The sequence below is a fragment of the Anomaloglossus baeobatrachus genome, chromosome 1 (assembly GCF_048569485.1).
Source record: "Anomaloglossus baeobatrachus isolate aAnoBae1 chromosome 1, aAnoBae1.hap1, whole genome shotgun sequence".
Classification (NCBI taxonomy): Eukaryota; Metazoa; Chordata; class Amphibia; order Anura; family Aromobatidae; genus Anomaloglossus; species Anomaloglossus baeobatrachus.
Window position 1 is genome coordinate 118,558,622 of NC_134353.1, and position 18,435 is coordinate 118,577,056.

Consider the following 18,435-nt stretch of genomic DNA (forward strand, 5'->3'; position numbering starts at 1 on the left):
AGAAGTGACCTGATTATTGTATACAGAAAAAAATATGCTGGCAGCAAAGCAACTGCAAAAAAACAACCAAAAGACACCAAAAAAGACGCTTCAAGAAAATCACCACTAACATTTTCCTGAACTGTTTTCTGCTTGACAAACGCAAGAGGAACACTGGCCCCTGAAAGACACGGTGTGTACGTATCCTTAAGGGGACTTTACACGCTGCGATATTGGTACCGATATTGCTAGCGAGCGTACCCGTCCCCTTCGGTTGTGCGTCACAGGCAAATTGCTGCCCGTGGCGCACAACATTGCTTACACCCGTCACACGGACTTACCTTCCCTGCGACGTCGCTCTGGCCGGCGATCCGCTTCCTTTCGGATGAACAACATCGTACCTGCAGCAGCAACGATATTTGGAAAAGGAGTGACGTATCAACGAGCAACGATTTTTCACTTTTTTGCGCTCGTTGATCGTCGCTCCTTGGTGTCACACGCTGCGATGTCGCTACCGGCGCCGGATGTGCGTCACTAACGATGTGACCCTGACGATATATCGTTAGCGATGTCGCAGCGTGTAAAGAACCCTTTAGGCCACGTTCACACGCTGAGTGTTTGGTGAGTTTTACCTCAGTATTTATAAGGTCACGTGCAAACGCTGAGTATTTGGTGAGTTTTTACCTCAGTATTCATAAGGTCACGTGCACACGCTGAGTATTTGGTGAGTTTTTACCTCAGTATTTATAAAGTCACGTGCACACGCTGAGTATTTGGTGAGTTTTTACCTCAGTATTTATAAGGTCACGTGCACATGCTGAGTATTTGGTGAGTTTTTACCTCAGTATTTGTAGCCAAAACTAATGAGAGGGACATTCAGAGGAAAAGTATAATAGACACACGGGCAGCACTTCTGCTTTTTTTGCCCACTCCTAGTTTTGACTTACAAATGCTAAGGTAAAAAAGTCACCAAATACTCTGCATATGGCCGGGTCACACTTGCAAGTGACTTTAGCAAGTCTCACATTGCATCACCAGCACAGCCGCACGCTCTCCGAACAGGAGGATCTCAGCTGCATAGAAATACATGCAGCCGACCCGCTCCTATCAGGAGAGCGGCAGGCCATGCCGGGTGATGCGATGTTAGTTAATCGCTAGTGTGATTCCAGTCTATTACTCAGTAATGTTTAGTAGCACTCAGTTTGCAATATTGCTTTTCATTCATTCATTATGAAAATGCAGTCAGCACCATTCCAGCATTTTTGTATTTTTTTTATTATACCACAGGAGTTGTGCCACTATTGTAAGTTCTCTAGTATTATATTCACCAGCTGCCAGTCACTCCAGGTCTTCTGCAGATAGTGACCTGCCAGTGTTTGCTGGACAAGGCGGAAGCCGCTCCTCAATGTACTGTAAGTCTATGAGAGCCAGAACAAGGTTCTCATACACTTCGTGAAACGGGTGACAGTCATGTGGTTTCTGGCAATAGAAGGTCAGTGTTTGGCTGTGCAGAATGCTCCCTGACTTTCTGTTGTTCCTGCTGTCAATATTCATTGTAATAGGTAGATTTCCTATTGGATTTTCATCTTGCCCCCTTTTTGACCTAGCAGGAGTTCGACTTCTACCCAGCTGCTGATTCAGTACTCTCTTTATGCTTAAATATTCCCTTCTTCATTGGACTGGTGTTGCTAATATTATTCAGTTCATTCTAGCTCTGGTTTAAAGCAAGTGGCTTGCTCTCATCTGTAGTATCATTGCTGAAGCTTTGCTGTACTCCTGCCTGATGCATCTGTGGATACTTAGTTCATGCTTTTTTCCCCTGTGTGTCCTCCTTGCATCTTCCTTTTGTTATTTACTGGGGTTGACGAAGACCTCATCCTATCTGTTCCCTATTTAGGGTCCAGCACTAGTGATACCTAGGGTCAGGTATTCGGCTAAGTGCACAGATGTGGAACCTATCTAGGGTGGTGAGGAACCCATAGGACGAGCAGTAGGTTGGGTCAGGGGTCACCATCTCCCCCTTCCCTAGATGCAGGGGTCCCCTTCCCTTACTTTTCGCCTCTCACTTGGTACTTCCCAGTGCCTAATGTGATTGTTAGGCCTCAGTCACACATGTACTTAAAAGGGAAGCTATCAGTAGATTTTTCCTATGTAAGCTGAAGACAGCATGATGCAAGGGTTAACACAGAGAATTCAGGGCTGCCTATTTTGTCAAGGTCCAATCTGTTGCTTATTTGCTATGTTCCTTTACGCACTCAGGACTGATCACTGCTTGTACTACAATGTGACATGCACAGCAGTCTGGCACACCCACTCCTGTGACTGACACCTCACTGTCAATGTACAATCACTATTGAGAGCCTTATGTGGGCGGAGTTAGCTCGCTCAGCTCTGCTACATGGCTAAATGTAAAAATTCTGATTGTGTCAGAACGGCTGCACCCAGTAATCTAAGTGGTGCATCACTGGATTCAGGATCTCTTTGCCTACAGTATGCTCCTGTCAGATAAGGAACAAAAATAAAGCGGACAGATTCCCTTTAAAAATGTATGTGAAAAAATGCTCTCAGTGTTTTGGATCAATGTGTTATCAGTGTTTGGTTCATGTGTCTGTGTTTACCATCAGTGTTTTTCCCGGATAGCTAAAGAAATTAAAAAATGACAAAGCTTCTCCAATATAGTCTGCAATGTTAAATAAGGACAGCAGTGTATTATACACTGATGACATCCATGTGCTGTACGTGTTTTTCACATATACTTGTATTGGTCCTTGTAATTTGTGCTTCCGAAAAAACTATTAAGTAAATTAGGTTAATTGTGTTTTTTTACATTTCGTTTTTGAGTACATTTTTTATATGCATTTTTAATAGTATTTAATCTTCTATACGTTTCAGTCGCAGAAGTGCACTAAAAACGTATAAGCGTTTTTACCTGCAGATTTTCCGTAATGTAATGCATGTCTATGGGGAATATTTGCACAGAAAACTCAAGAGTACCCCCAAGAGATTCACATGGTGCACGCATGAAACATGCACCACAGTTGAGTTCACGCAACCTAATAAAAACAGTGGGAATGGGATTTCTAGAAATTCCACGTACTTTGCTGGATCTGTAACAGCTCATTGAGACATCCAATATCGGACCACAATGCACAAACTGGCCACGGTGCTGCTGCATAGAAATACATGAAGCTGTCACAATCGGGTTGGGAGAGCCATGGCCAGTCTGTGCATTGTGGTCCGATCTTGGACCGATTTGCACAGATGTCTGAATGAGCCTTTAGACGGGCTTTGCACACTACGATATCGCAGGTGCGATGTCGGTGGGGTCAAATTGAAAATGACGCACTTCCGGCATCGCATGCGACATCGTAGTGTGTAAAGGCTCGATGATACGATTAACGAGCGCAAAAGCGTCGTAATCGTATCATCGGTGCAGCGTCGGCATAATCCATAATTACGCTGATGCGATGGTCCGATGTTGTTCCTCGCTCCTGCGGCAGCACACATCGCTGTGTGTGAAGCCGCAGGAGCGAGGAACATCTCCTACCAGCGTCACTGCGGCTTCCATAGGATATGCGGAAGGAAGGAGGTGGGCGGGATGTTTACATCCCACTCATCTCCGCCCCTCCGCTCCGATTGGCTGCCTGCTGTATGACGTCGCAGTGACGCCGCACGACCCGCCCCCTTAACAAGGAGGCGGGTCGCCGGCCAGAGCGACGGTCGCAGGGCAGGTGAGTCCATGTGAAGCTGCCGTAGCGATAATGTTCGCTACGGCATCTATCACAAGGATATCGCTGCTGCGACGGGGCGGGGACTATCGCGCTCGGCATCGCAGCATCGGCCTGCGATGTCGCAGCGTGCAAAGTACCCCTTAGAGCTGTACTTTTTACTTAGCAAATATAAGCAATGTCAAAATGTCACAAAAAAACCCTCATTTTGGGCATGCAGGCTTAGCTGGTCAATTCAGGTAATTAAAAACCAGCCGACGATCACTTATATACTGGTACAGCAGTCGTTTCAATGAGCGCTGCAGAGGGCAATGTGCTGGAGAAAATGAGGATTTTTAACCTGTCTAAAAATGATCACATCCAATGTATGAGCTTTTGGCTCATTCATTGGGTAACTGCTGGACTGTTTAGACAGGTAATTGTCATGATTCTTGCATGGCTCTGCCGTTCCTGAGCCGATGCATGTATCCTGCCTCCGGGGTTTAAGTCCCTTGGGAGGGGCCTATTCATTCTAGCCTTGTTACGGGGTCACGCCGTGATATCTTCGTGCTGCTACCTCCGAAACGCTGCCAGTGATATTTCTGACTCTGCTGCGTGCACTGTTCCTGAAAGAAATTTTCTGTTTCTTATCCTGCTTCTCTTGCCCGACCTAACCTCCGTCCCTCCTGCCCGACCTGACCTCCGTTCCCCTGGCCTCTCCTGATCTCCGTCCTTCCTACCCGACCTTACCTCTGTTCCTCCCTGTCCTCTGGTCCTGTTCCGTGCCCTCCACTCCCTCTCCTGTGCTTACTTGCTCTCCCGGTATCCGACCTCGGCTCTGTTCTTTGACTTTGGCTTGTTTTCTCCTCGGTACAGACGTGACATCCTGGCATAGACCCTGACTGATCATTATCCCTGCTCTTGTGTTAGCGGCCTCTAGTGGGCTTCTGTCTAACTGCACTCAAGAGTTCTCTTTCTACCTGAGTCCCAGCGACCCCTAGCTGTAGATTGACAGTAATACTGGGGAACGTTTGTTCTTACAAACATTCCCCAATTATTGACTTATCATAATGGGCCATAATTTAGTGGCTGCTGGCTATATAGGTCAGAAGCACAAACATTTTCTCTATGCTAATAACCTGTAGTTGCACTATGTAGAAAAGCAACATTATAGAAGTTGCAAGAAGTGGGTATGTGTTTTGTGTGAGTTTTGGTCCCAGTCCGGCTCTGGTTGGCACTATCATTTTACAATGTTCTCATGACGTTGGCATAGTGGAGTCCGGGTGCCCCTCTATACTGCTACCCAACTTCCACCCCCAATAGTTTAACCCCTTATTAAAATAACCACAGACACAAAAATGGATGAAATGGCCACAGCAGCCTTTATTTAAACATAACTTACAATAACATTATAGAAAAGGGGGTTGTGGTCCTCGAAGCTCAAAACAGTCTGGTGATCACCCAATACTCCAAGCTTACCTTCCCCCTAAACCCCCATTACTCCCAGCCGCAACCACCAACTCGGGAGCACCAAAACAAATATGAGGGGGAAGGGTTAAACCACCAAACACGGGAACCAGCACCACCAAGCCGACGTTCCCCCATGATCACCAGACCACTCCCCAAACCAGTAAATTAAAGGGGGTTCCACCTCCATTGGGACCCCCAATCCAATTTTCACCAACTTCGAGGACCCCACCCCAACCGCCACAGCCACTATGACCCGAAACAGAACATAAGGGAGGGTGGGCGGGACAATTTCTTCAGCTGCCACCGCAGCAATGGCTTCTTCCCCCTTGAGCTTCACTATATTATCCCCTACCAGTCCCTGTACCCCCACCCCTTTCTCACCTCACCCTATCCCCCCTAGCCACGTCATGCCGGCCTCCACCTACCCCCTGGGGAGGGGGTATGGGTTCCAGCCGGGCACTTGACGTTGGCATAGTGGAGTCCGGGTGCCCCTCTATACTGCTACCCAACTTCCACCCCCAATAGTTTAACCCCTTATTAAAATAACCACAGACACATAAATGGATGAAATGGCCACAGCAGCCTTTATTTAAACATAACTTACAATAACATTATAGAAAAGGGGGTTGTGGTCCTCGAAGCTCAAAACAGTCTGGTGATCACCCAATACTCCAAGCTTACCTTCCCCCTAAACCCCCATTACTCCCAGCCGCAACCACCAACTCGGGAGCACCAAAACAAATGAGGGGGAAGGGTTAAACCACCAAACACGGGAACCAGCACCACCAAGCCGACGTTCCCCCATGATCACCAGACCACTCCCCAAACCAGTAAATTAAAGGGGGTTCCACCTCCATTGGGACCCCCAATCCAATTTTCACCAACTTCGAGGACCCCACCCCAACCGCCACAACGAGAGCGCTTTGACCCCCTCAAACGCTCGAGACCCCCCTCCCTCACTTGACAATGCCATGGCCCGCTCAAAACCCTTCTGAATCCCCAAAGACCATAAATCCGTTCCTACTGCATTCAGGCGGACCCCTTCCGCCAACCGGTAATCCTTGTCCACCGCCTCCAAACCAAAGTGACGAAGCGCCACACCCCCATCCCTCGCCCAAAGCCGAAATTACCCGATTGATATTATACGGGTCTTAATAAGTTTTAGTCAGACAGCGCCCTACGCCACGTCCGTCTTGGGACCATGTCTGACCAGCCGTCCAAAATCCTGGCACAGCGACCCACAGCCGAAGTAAATCATGTTTTACATCCCTTATCATATCCTGGCTCGCCACCATCCCCACATCATTTCCCCCAACATACAAGACCAGAATATCTGGCGCCCGATCCAGCCGCATCGCCTTGTGCACCTTGGGCAGCACCCGCATCCTCCGCATGCCCCGGAAACCCAACCACCTAATTACACCGCCCTTCGAGCAAAGCCGAGCTGACGTCCCTCCAAACGAATGCTCGCCTGGATCACTGCCCAATGCACAAAGGCGTGGCCCAATATCCAGACCAAATGAGAAAGGTCACCTGCAAAAAAGACAGCAAAAACCTCACAGTACCATGACATAACCAAACAGCTCCCACAGCTCCCCCCATGTAACAATTCTAAAGGCACACGTAACTCAAATATCGCCTAGATGCCACCAACCTATCCTCCATACCACCTAGGGACTCAAACCGCACCCTGCCGCCTCCGTTCCCGCTCCAATCCTAAAAGAATAAGGCGCGTAACAACCAAGATGAAAGCCAAGACCCTCCACGCATCTCCGAAAAATTGCCCGAAACTGATAATTTGATAAAACAAACCATCCTCGTGACAAAGTATCGGACCATCAACCCGTGGTCCCAACCCCCCCCTTTTTTTTTTTTTTTATATTAAACTCTCCAAATACCTTACCGGACACACTACCGACCCAGCCACCATACCCTGCACCACACACCGTCCTCTGCCGGCTTGATCCGTCCCTGACCTCTGAAGCCAAAATTCCTCCCCATTCTCAAGTAAAAGCACGTCTCACGCCTGAATCCTCCCATGACCTTGCCGACTAACCGCCACCAACTCCCTAATCTTAAGCGCTCCAAAGAACACAAGGAAGACTCAACGAAACAAAATAACCGCAAAACCGAATGACACACCAACACTCAAGTGGGCCCCCCAAGCGCTCCAACTATGCCGCCCCCGGCGAAACCCCTTCAAGGCCCGTCGCACCAAGTTAAATTTCCGGCAAATCCAGCCTGTTCCTCAACTGAAACCAAAAGGCCAGGCCCCGCCACCATCCGCCCCCATTTTTTCCTGGGACCAACCCCATGCTGACCACCGCCTGACCCCAAGAACAACATGCCTACCTGATCCCCCACCGATCAAATCAACCAAACGACTGAACCCAGTCCCCCCATTGTAACCAAGCCTGCTGATAAGCCGTCCAGTCTCCGCCACCAACGATCCCTTGATCCAATGTCCAACGGCCCTCATCCCACCCTCCATAGTTCAGGAGGGCACAATAATCCCACGGCCATAGCCCCCCAGCGCCAAATCACTGAAGCGGCCCACTGGAAACGAGAGAGAGCGTCAGCAATAGAATTCAGCACCCCCGGCACATGAGACCCAGATACACCAGCATTGATGGACAAACAAGCCAACACTAATCTCCGCAACACTCTACTCACCGGAGGAGAGGTAGCCGAAATTTTATAAGTTGCAAACCCGACCCCCATGTTGTCACTAGTAAAACCGCCCCCGACCGTTCCGAAAACGCTCCCGCCACAGCGTAACTGGCACCAAAATCGGAAAATGTTTCAACAGCGCTAAGTGCCCCACCAAACCCGCAGAACACCAACCTCCAGCCATCGCTCCGCACACCACTCGCCCCCAAAATAGGCCCCGAAGCCTTGACCCCCAGACGCATCGGTAACAAAAAGGTCTAACTACAAATTACCCTCAGAGGCTCCATCAACAGTGACCGCCCATTGCAGTCCCCCCAGTAATTGTCCCCAAACCTCCAACTCCGCCTCAACCTCGACCATCAACCGCATAAAATGGTGAGGTGCAAGCACCCCCACAGAGGCCATCTCAAGCCGCCGTGAAAAATTCCGCCGCATCGACATCCCCCAAAATGTAAAATCGAATTTGCCCAGCAACGATTGCACCTCCCGCATGATGAGTTTTCCAACCCTCAATGCCCTTGCCACCTCCTCCCTGGGGGGCCACCACCTTGTCCACCGGTAACCAAACTCCCACCTGTCCGAGTCAATAACAATCCCAAGGAAGGAAATACATGCCGCCGGACCCTCCGTTTTCCGGCGCCAAAGGGACCCAAAAACGCAAAGCCACCCACTCAATTGTTGCAAGCAAATTCCGGCAAACCACAGAGTCCCCCGGACCGACACAGAAAAATCGTCTAAACAGTGAATAACAGCCTGCAAACCAGAAACCTCCCTAACCACCCACTCCCAAAAAGAAACTAAACCCTAAAACAATAACTAGACAACGAGCATCCCATGGATAGGCATCTATCAACAAAATAACTCCACCCCCCCAATAACAGCCGAGCAAGCGCACACTATCCGGATGAAGTGGCAACCGCCGAAACGCCGCTTCGACCTCCATCTTAGCCATCAGGGCCCCCTTTTCCACACCGCCGCACCCAGTCTGCTGCTTCATCGAAAGACGTAGCAACCACCCAACTTAACTCAGGATCTATACCATCATGTACTGATCCCCCACGGATAAGACAAGTGGTGATGGAACCGAAACTTAAACCTCTCTCTCATCAGCACCACCCCCAGCGGAGAAAACCACCAAAGCCGAAAGGTCGGGGACCGAAAAAGGTCCGCCATATGCCCCAACGACACCTCCTCTGACAACTTTTTCCGAACCACCTCCGGATGCTGGCCCCCCGACTGTAAGTTCTTAAAAAACGCCCCTGCCCCCGGACCCGCTCCCGAAGGAATACAAAATCAAATTCAAAAAACCCCTTGCTGGAAACTCCGCCTCCTCCCTCCTCGAGAACCTATTTAGATAAGGGAGCATCTCGTGAAGCTTCACCGGAGTCTCCCCCTGTCGAATTACCAGGCCCCCCCTTTTACCCTATTACGCCAGAAACACTTCCCCGCCCCATGAATTGGTCCACTACAGTGCAAGCAGTGGTGCTTAAACTCCACAGCTCCCCAAACTTGCATTGGTCCTCATGAAAGAGCCAGTAAAGTCCTGAGTTATGGGATACCGACTGACCTCCGGTTCCCCCGCCGGACTGTTGCCTATACCGCCCCCCAGCCTGGCCGGAAACCCCGGCCACCCCTGGAAAGGATTGCCCATACCTCTTCGGTGCCCTAAACCACAACCAGAGCCCAATATCCTCCTGTCCCCACCGTATAGACGGCCGAATAGCTTTCCTCTGATGAAAACTGTCCGTCATATCACAACCAGGCCTGCCCCCCATGCACCCAGAGGCTTCCCAAATGGAACCCATATAGCAGCAAAGGTGCAAACAATTGTCCGGCGTCTCCTCTCCTATCACACTGGCTCGAATTGTGTCTTAGGCTGATCGTAATTAAATTTTTTAACGGCAGCAAAGAGAAGATTTCAACATATTCAACCCTCCAAATCTTCCGTCTAACCTCTTTTGTAAACCCCAGCGGCCCTCCAAGCACACATAAACCTCCCCCCCTCGCCTTATCAACCAAGTGAATCCGGACCTTGCCTTTTCCCGCCTGCACCGAAACTGACACGGCTCGGACTCCCTTTGTACCCCCGCCGTACTCCCCAACCTCAACTGACCCCGGCGGAGCCACCCGTCCCTGAGCCCCCCATGCCAGCACCCCGCCGGACCTACCACACTACCCGGAACATTAACAGCAAAAGGAGACAAACAAAACACATAACTGTACTCACCGAGCTGCGCAGGAGCTGTGATCCCGCCAGCTGCCAATCCTGAATCCTGCCGTCCAGCCGCCGCCACTGGCGCTGTGTAACTCTCATGCCCGTCATCCTCCACCTGACCGATCAGCGAAGATAGCCTCGGATCGGTCCATCCCGGACCCCATCCAGGTGGCCCCCACATGGCTGCTCCTGGCTTCAGACCACCAGCTGCCGCTGAGACCCAGAGCCATCCTGCCCTGGCCCGCCGACCTCCTGCCCAGGGATCCCGACGTCCGTCCACCGCCGCCGTCAAGCCAGGCCGCCCGACAGGGACATCGCCAGCGCGGCCCGCCGTAGCCTCCAGATCCTCCTGATGACAGGCAGCAGTAGGCCCCTCCCCCCTAACGGGCTGAGGCCTACTAACCACCGCCGACCTCAGCCGCGGCCTGGAATTCCTCCCGGCGTGGAGGGGGCTCCCAAGGTTGGACACCTCCCCCACCGCCAGAGGGTCCCGTACGGGGCTTCCCCCGATGCCGCTGAGGCCCCGCAGGCGCTGCACCGGACCGCCCCGACTCCCGCCGAGGCCTGTGAGCAGGCCGTGCCTACCCAGATCCACCGGGAGAGAGACGCTCCGGAGGCCTGGACCTGCGGTATGGCCGCCCCCAAGTCACAGGGGAGACCTCCGCGGCCGCCCCAGGAGCCTCCCGCAACCGTGGACCACTACGAGCAGGCCGCGCCCGCGGCCTAGCGGGAGCAGACGCGCCCGATGCCACACCGCCGGCCAGCACCGCCCGCAACTGCTCCTCTAACCAGCCCGGAGGTTGGTGCCGGGCTGCCTCCCGCAGCTCCTCCATGAACCTGCTGATCTCCACAAGTAAGCTGCACATAACTAAACCTTTTTTTTTTTTTGTGTGCTGTATAAGCTGCTGTACAATTTCTTCAGCTGCCACCGCAGCAATGGCTTCTTCCCCCTTGAGCTTCACTATATTATCCCCTACCAGTCCCTGTACCCCCACCCCTTTCTCACCTCACCCTATCCCCCCTAGCCACGTCATGCCGGCCTCCACCTACCCCCTGGGGAGGGGGTGTGGGTTCCAGCCGGGCACTTTCTGTGTTTCCGAACTTTACCAATCAGTTTATAAAAGTGTTTTCACAGTGGATAATACTACATATCTGTACAATGTTGTGACCTACGGTATATTGTGATCTTATCGTTATTAACTTTCTTCTTCAAGTCACAAGTCACTAAGAAGGAGCGCGGTCTACTATCGCTCAGAATGGAGAATAATAAAACTACTTTGAAGCTTGAAGAGGCTCAGGGATCATTGATGTACTACGGCATGTGCATACAAAACAAAGGGGAATAGTCAATAAGCTGAGAAAGAAGAACAATGGAATAAAAGAAGCTAAAAAAATGACTTTATCAGTACGTCAGACTCGATATCAATGAACACTTCACGTGCGATGCTGCTGCTAACATCCATCGCAATTATTCAGGAATGTGAAAATTGCCTTTATCATTTTGTTTTATTTTCCTTTATATTAAGGGTTGAAGACTGTCTACTACATGTACACACTGATAACCTGGTATGCGGTAGAGGAGTGTGTGTATATGACATACAAGATTACCTATATACATTATGCTGCAATAATGCTATGTACTGTACAATAACAGAACAGCAGTCTGCACTACCCTACATACCCTACTAACTACTGAGCCGCCCTGATATTATACTATATGATATACAAGGGCAGAGAGGCGATGATCATATCGTGGACACACCAGTGATGGCTCGTAGATCAGTCGTGTATGGCTATCTCTTCAATCTGAATGGGAGGCCCGCTCTGTATACACATTAAAGTAAGCCCGCCATGCAGGGGTATAACTACAGCAGGTGCTGGGATTCTAATCACACACGGGTCCTGGAGTCTAGGGGGGCCAAAAGGTCCCTGTTGGAGCATCAACTTATGCCACGCTTTCGGCATTATGAGTACTACATTTATATACATAATAGATTATTCTATAGCTAAAACATGGCAAGTGTCAGAACAAAGCTGAGCATTAACCCATTCACGACCGATGTACGTCCTAAATCATGAAGAGTTAATCACCGCAAACTGATGCGTTGAGCCGGCAGCGATCCCCACACATGTCTGCTGATCTGTACAGCAGTACAGCAGACATGTGTGCCTCGCATACGCAGGTGGATCCACGCATGTGGATCAAAATGTGACAGTGCAATTTAATGCCCTCAGCAGGTAACGCGCACTTACCCGCTGTCATCAGAAGCCCCATGACGTGATCACAGGGAGCCATTGGTTGCCATGGTATGATAAGGTCATGTAATGACTCCTGTCGCTATCATGAATTACTGCCTCTTACAGCCGGCAGAGCGCTGCCTGTAACAGAAGATGAGCATTTCTCCTGGTCTGAGTTGTGCATCACTGATCAGGAGAAATGAATGAGCGATCAGACTGCTGATCCTTATGGCCCCCTATAGTGACTAGTAAAATAAAAAAAAAGTTTTTTAAAAATGTAAAAAAAAAAACAAACCTAAAAATTCAAATCACCCCCTATTTGTCCCATTGGAAACTAAAGGGTTAAAAAATTAAAAAATATACACTTATTTGGTGTCGCTGCGTTCAGAATTGCCCGATCTATCAAAATCTAAAATCAATTAATCTGATCGGTAAATGGTGTAGCGGCAAAAATATACATTTTTTGGTTGTTGCAAATTTTGCGCAAAATGCAATAACAGGTGATCAAAACGTAGCATCTGCACAAAATTAGTACCATTATAAACATCAGCTCACGACGAAAAAATATAAGCCATCACTGAGCCCTATATCCCGAAAAATGAGAGCGCTACGGGTCGCAGAAAATGGGGCAAAAAGGGCAGCAATTTTTTGGGACAAATTTCAGAATTTTCTTCAACCTCTGAGATAAAAGTAAACCTATACATGTTTGATGTCTACAAACTTGTACCAACCTGAGGTATCACACCGACAAATCAGTTTTACCATATAGTGAACATAGTGAATAAAATATCTCAAAACAATCACTTTTTTTTTTGCAATTTTTCCGCATTTGGAATTTATTTGCCGTTTTCCAGTACACTATATTGTAAAACTTATGGTTTTATTTAAAAGTACAACTTGTCCCAAAAAGCAAGCCCTCATAAGGCAAGATTGACAGAAAAATAAAAAAGTTATGGCTCTCGGGAAAAAAAAAAGGAAATACAGAAAATCGCCCGGGGGTTACCAACCACCAGGATTTTTCTATATAAACTAAAGCCAGTGCTATACTGGCGCTATCATACTACCTTTAGTTGTGAGATCGGATGTATACTTTCTGAAATACAGGCAACTAAAGTTTGTGAAATGCACTGTTATTTGATTGATTGGTGCTGCAGAATATCTAATAGGTGGGTCGGGTTTTGCTACTTATTCCCGCCCCTGCCTGTCCTTCCTCCCCTGTCTCTGTTATTACTGTGGGAGGATGGAGGGAGTAAGGTAAAATCAACTAACTATAACTAATGTACCACAATGTTTTGAGTAAACCACTGAGAACCCCTTAAAGTCGTGTATCTACAAAATCTACAGAAATCATGATGGGTGATTTAACCTCAAGTGATCCCATAAGTGACAGATGCCAATCAGTCAATGTGCCATCCACTGGTATCCCCCAGCCTTAGATCCCCCTGAAATGCCTGAATCAACTGTGCCAATGAGTGCCAACAACTGATACCTGCTAGGTAACTCCCTTACTCTACCAGTCTTCTCTACTTATGAGGAATATCCAGTAAGCGCTTGCTGGCCATGCAGGAGAAAAGGCCAAAACCACTACTGAATCTTCCCTGAATTCAAAAGTATAAGCAAGTCTGGATTTCTGTCTTTAGACCAAACTAAATCAAGGGCTCGGTGCATACTTGGCATGGCCAGACAGCTCAGTGCACACTTGGCATGGCCTGACAGCTCGGTGCACACTTGGCATGGCCAGACAGCTCGGTGCACACTTGGCATGGCCTGACAGCTTGGTGCACACTTGGCATGGCCTGACAGCTCGGTGCACACTTGGCATGGCCTGACAGCTCGGTGCACACTTGGAATGGCCTGACAGCTCGGTGCACACTTGGCATGGCCTGACAGCTTGGTGCACACTTGGCATGGCCTGACAGCTCGGTGCACAATTGGCATTGCCTGACAGCTCGGTGCACACTTGGAATGGCCTGACAGCTCGGTGCACACTTGGCATGGCCAGACAACTCGGTGCACACTTGGCATGGCCAGACAACTCGGTGCACACTTGGCATGGCCAGACAACTCGGTGCACACTTGGCATGGCCAGACAACTCGGTGCACACTTGGCATGGCCAGACAACTCGGTGCACAGTTGGCATGGCCAGGCACCTCGGTGCACACTTGGCATGACCATTGGCATGACCAGACAGCTCAATGCACACTTGGCATGGCCAGACAGCTCAGTGCACAGTTGCCATGGCCAGACAGCTCGGTGCACAGTTGGCATGGCCAGACACCTTGGTGCACATTTGGCATGGCCAGACAGCGCGGTGCACACTTGGCATGGCCAGACAGCGCGGTGCACACTTGGCATGTCCAGTCAGCTCGGTGCACCTACTCAGCTACTTCTTTTTCATCCCCTACTCCTTGATTGACAGCTCTGACTCTATAGGAGCCAGAAGAGGGAAGAGATAGTAGGAAAAGTAGATGGTACTTGAATGCTCATCCCTACCTATGGTGAACCAAACATCTCATTAGAATTTGTGAATGAAGAGAAGAGTGATTTCTAACAAACGCAGCAACAGATTTTGACACTAAAAGGTACAATTTATTATTAGCACTATGTCCACTTTAAGGTGCTGTGCTTGGTTTGAGCAGTAATTTTGTGCTGACAGACACCCAGGAACATATTTTATCCACACGAACCAGAAACCACTACCAGTTATGACACAGGAATGAACCCTTATCTGCTCTGTTCTTGAATTGTGGACAATCAAAAATGGAGATTAAAGGCCCCATTACACGCTACGATTTATCTGACGATATGTCGTCAGGGTCACGGATTCTGTGACGCGTTAGCGACGTCGTTGCGTGTGACACCTACGTGCGACTCCAAACGATCGCAAATAGGTTATAAATCGTTGATCGTAGACACGTCGTTCACTTTCAAAATATTGTTCGTCATTTGGATCGCAGCAGACATATTGGTATGTTTGACACCCTGCCAACGACGAACAACATCCACACGACCGCCTTGGTCAAACAGTATATCGCTGAACGATTTTGCGTCGCTTGTGAGATCGTTACGTGTGACCGCTAATAAACGACCTATGTGCGATCTCGGCAAATGGTAACTACGATCTGGGCGTGTCACATCGCTAATGAGATCGTCAGATAAATCGTAGCGGCCTTTAAAGGGTTAAGTTGTTGACATCTACATTGGATCTAGTATTCTGCTTAGTTCTGATTGACGAGAGGCACAACATATAACATGGGAGATACGTCCGCCGGCTGATATCACCGCTGTCCACTACGTGTGGTCTGACTACTCCAGCGTGGACACAGATACAGTATCTGAGGTAAATGTACCCACACAGGCATCTCAGCCTCCAGGATGGTGAAGGAGCACTGCCGGATCGTACATCAGCCCCTGTCAGGAGGAGATGTGGATGATTGAATTGTTCGCCTTCCCTTTTTTACATAAGAAGCTAAATCTAATCCAGGGAATGAATGGCGAGGACAAAAATACACTTCTGTTACTGCTGTGACTTTTAATTAGATCGGGGGACGCCATTCTTCAGCACTGCAGCCATTGGTCAATTACCTGCGCTCCAGTATATGTATAGCTGATGGAAGATAATCATTAAATGAGGGGCATGAACTTCGCACAATATCATATTCACGTATGAAAGGAGCCAAAATATCCACTTGTTTCAAATGCAAATCGAATTCAATTTCTAAAGAGGATTGAAATGACCGAGCCATGGAAGGGTTAATGCTCAAATACTCGCACTGTCACAATAGCACAGTATAATGGTTTTTTTGGTCATGTCAGTATATATATTATTTTTTTTTTGAGGGGGGGGATATATTGTATCGTGTACTTTATATAACATTGCAGCTTATGGAAAGTCACATCCTCTCCGGTATGTAAGGAAGACTTGGGAGATGAAGTGGTGACATTTTTAGGGCAGTGGGGCAGACATTTTTTTTTGGACTTTGTCAGTGATATCATTAAAGATCTATATATATCTTTAAGGAAGGTATAGTCAGTCTTTCACCAGCCTGAAATGGCTGATAACAGAGAGCAATAGCATTCAGGTGCACAAACCAAAATGCTGCAAACCTGTAGACCGATGTATCTGTGCATAAACAAAACAAAATAACTATTATTATATTATTAATCTTACTACACAATGGTTATAATGGAGAGCCAGTAAGCCGTTATCAGGCAGAATTATACCGATATTTTGATGTTTGTTCTACATTGGATTTTATTTATAGAGCTTTATGGTTTTACAATGCCACAGACAATGGGTACACTCAAGGTCATCAGAGTCTTCCATAAAGCTGTAATCGCTCCGTCTGTATTATATACAGGTGGATCAGGTACCTCCTTCTTATACAGAGGACTTACTGAGCGACGCAGCACGGGAAAGCGATAAAACTGCAGGAAAGTTAACTTTTAATCCAAAGCAAACCTGATAGAGGAAAGGTAGGAGGGGAGAGAATGGCTCATCATCCAGGCAAGGACCAGGGAAGAAGAGCAGAAGAATAACACAAAGAAATGGTTAATCTGCAGTAGAAGGCAACTACAGCACAACCTGAGCCCCAGGAAGAAGGAAACCCCAAAATTACCACCACATGTACAGTACAATCTGAGAACCATGAAGAAGACCATCAACACTGTCCCTCAAAAAGAGGTGTACAAACTCAGGCCCATAAAGATGTGCACCCCATCTATCTGTCACACTGAAGATGTGCACCCCATCTATCTGAGGAAGAAAGATGTGCACCCCAACTGTCTGCCCATACTAAAGAGGATGTGCACCCCACCTATCTGAGGAAGAAAGATGTGCACCCCATCTGTCTGCCGATATTGAGGAAGATGTATACCCCAACTGTCTGCCCATACTTAAGAAGATGTATACCCCAACTGTCTGCACATACTGAAGGTGTGCACCCCAACTGTCTGCACATGCTGATGGTGTGCACCCCAATTGTCTGCACATACTGAAGGTGTGCACCCCAACTGTCTGCACATGCTGAAGGTGTGCACCCCAACTGTCTGCACATGCTGAAGGTGTGCACCCCAACTGTCTGCACATGCTGAAGGTGTGCACCCCAACTGTCTGCACATGCTGAAGGTGTGCACCCCAACTGTCTGCACATACTGAAGGTGTGCACCCCAACTGTCTGCACATGCTGAAGGTGTGCACCCCAACTGTCTGCACATGCTGAAGGTGTGCACCCCAACTGTCTGCACATGCTGAAGGTGTGCACCCCAACTGTCTGCACATGCTGAAGGTGTGCACCCCAACTGTCTGCACATGCTGAAGGTGTGCACCCCAACTGTATGCTGAGGAAGATGTGCACCCCAACTGTCTGCATATACTGAGGAAGAAAGATGTGCACCCCAACTGTCTTCCCATACTGAGGAACATGTATACCCCAACTGTCTGCCCATACTGAGGAACATGTATACCCCAACTGTCTGGCCATACTGAGGAACATGTATACCCCAACTGTCTGGCCATACTGAGGAACATGTATACCCCAACTGTCTGGCCATACTGAGGAACATGTATACCCCAACTGTCTGGCCATACTGAGAAAGATGTGCACCCCAACTGTCTGCACATACTGAAGATGTGCACCCCAAACTGTTTGAACATACTGAGGAAGAAAGATGTGCACCCCAACTGTCTGCAGATACTGATGAGGATGATGTATACTCCAATTATCTGCCCCTACCACGATGTATACCCCAAATGTCTGCCTATACTGAGGAAGATGTGCACCCCAACTTTCTGTACATACTGAGGAAGCTGTGAACCCCAATTGTCCCTTCAAATAAGATGCACAATCTAAGCTTGAAGAAATTGAACCCAAAACTCCTTCCACATCATGTGTACCCAATTACCCATCAACAAGAAGTGCTCCCCAAATGTCCTTCCCCATAAAGCGCACCTCATTGACCAACCAGCAGTGCCCCCCAGCTGCCCATTCCTATGAGGTGCAGACAATCCACCCTCTACACAGGGTGCACCCCACCAGCCCTCCACATGAGGGGCACTGAACTAAGCTTCAAAAGGACAAGTCCCTCAAAAAATAATGACACCCAAATAACTGAATAATTCACCCCCAAACATACAAGAAGTGCCAACCTCAGTG

General features: G+C 48.7%; 1 protein-coding gene across 2 annotated transcripts in view; it reads right to left on the minus strand.

Moving 5' to 3' along the window:
- BEND4 (BEN domain containing 4) overlaps positions 1-18,435 on the minus strand; it is a 209,058-nt gene that overhangs the window by 189,913 nt on the left and 710 nt on the right. The window lies entirely within an intron of this gene.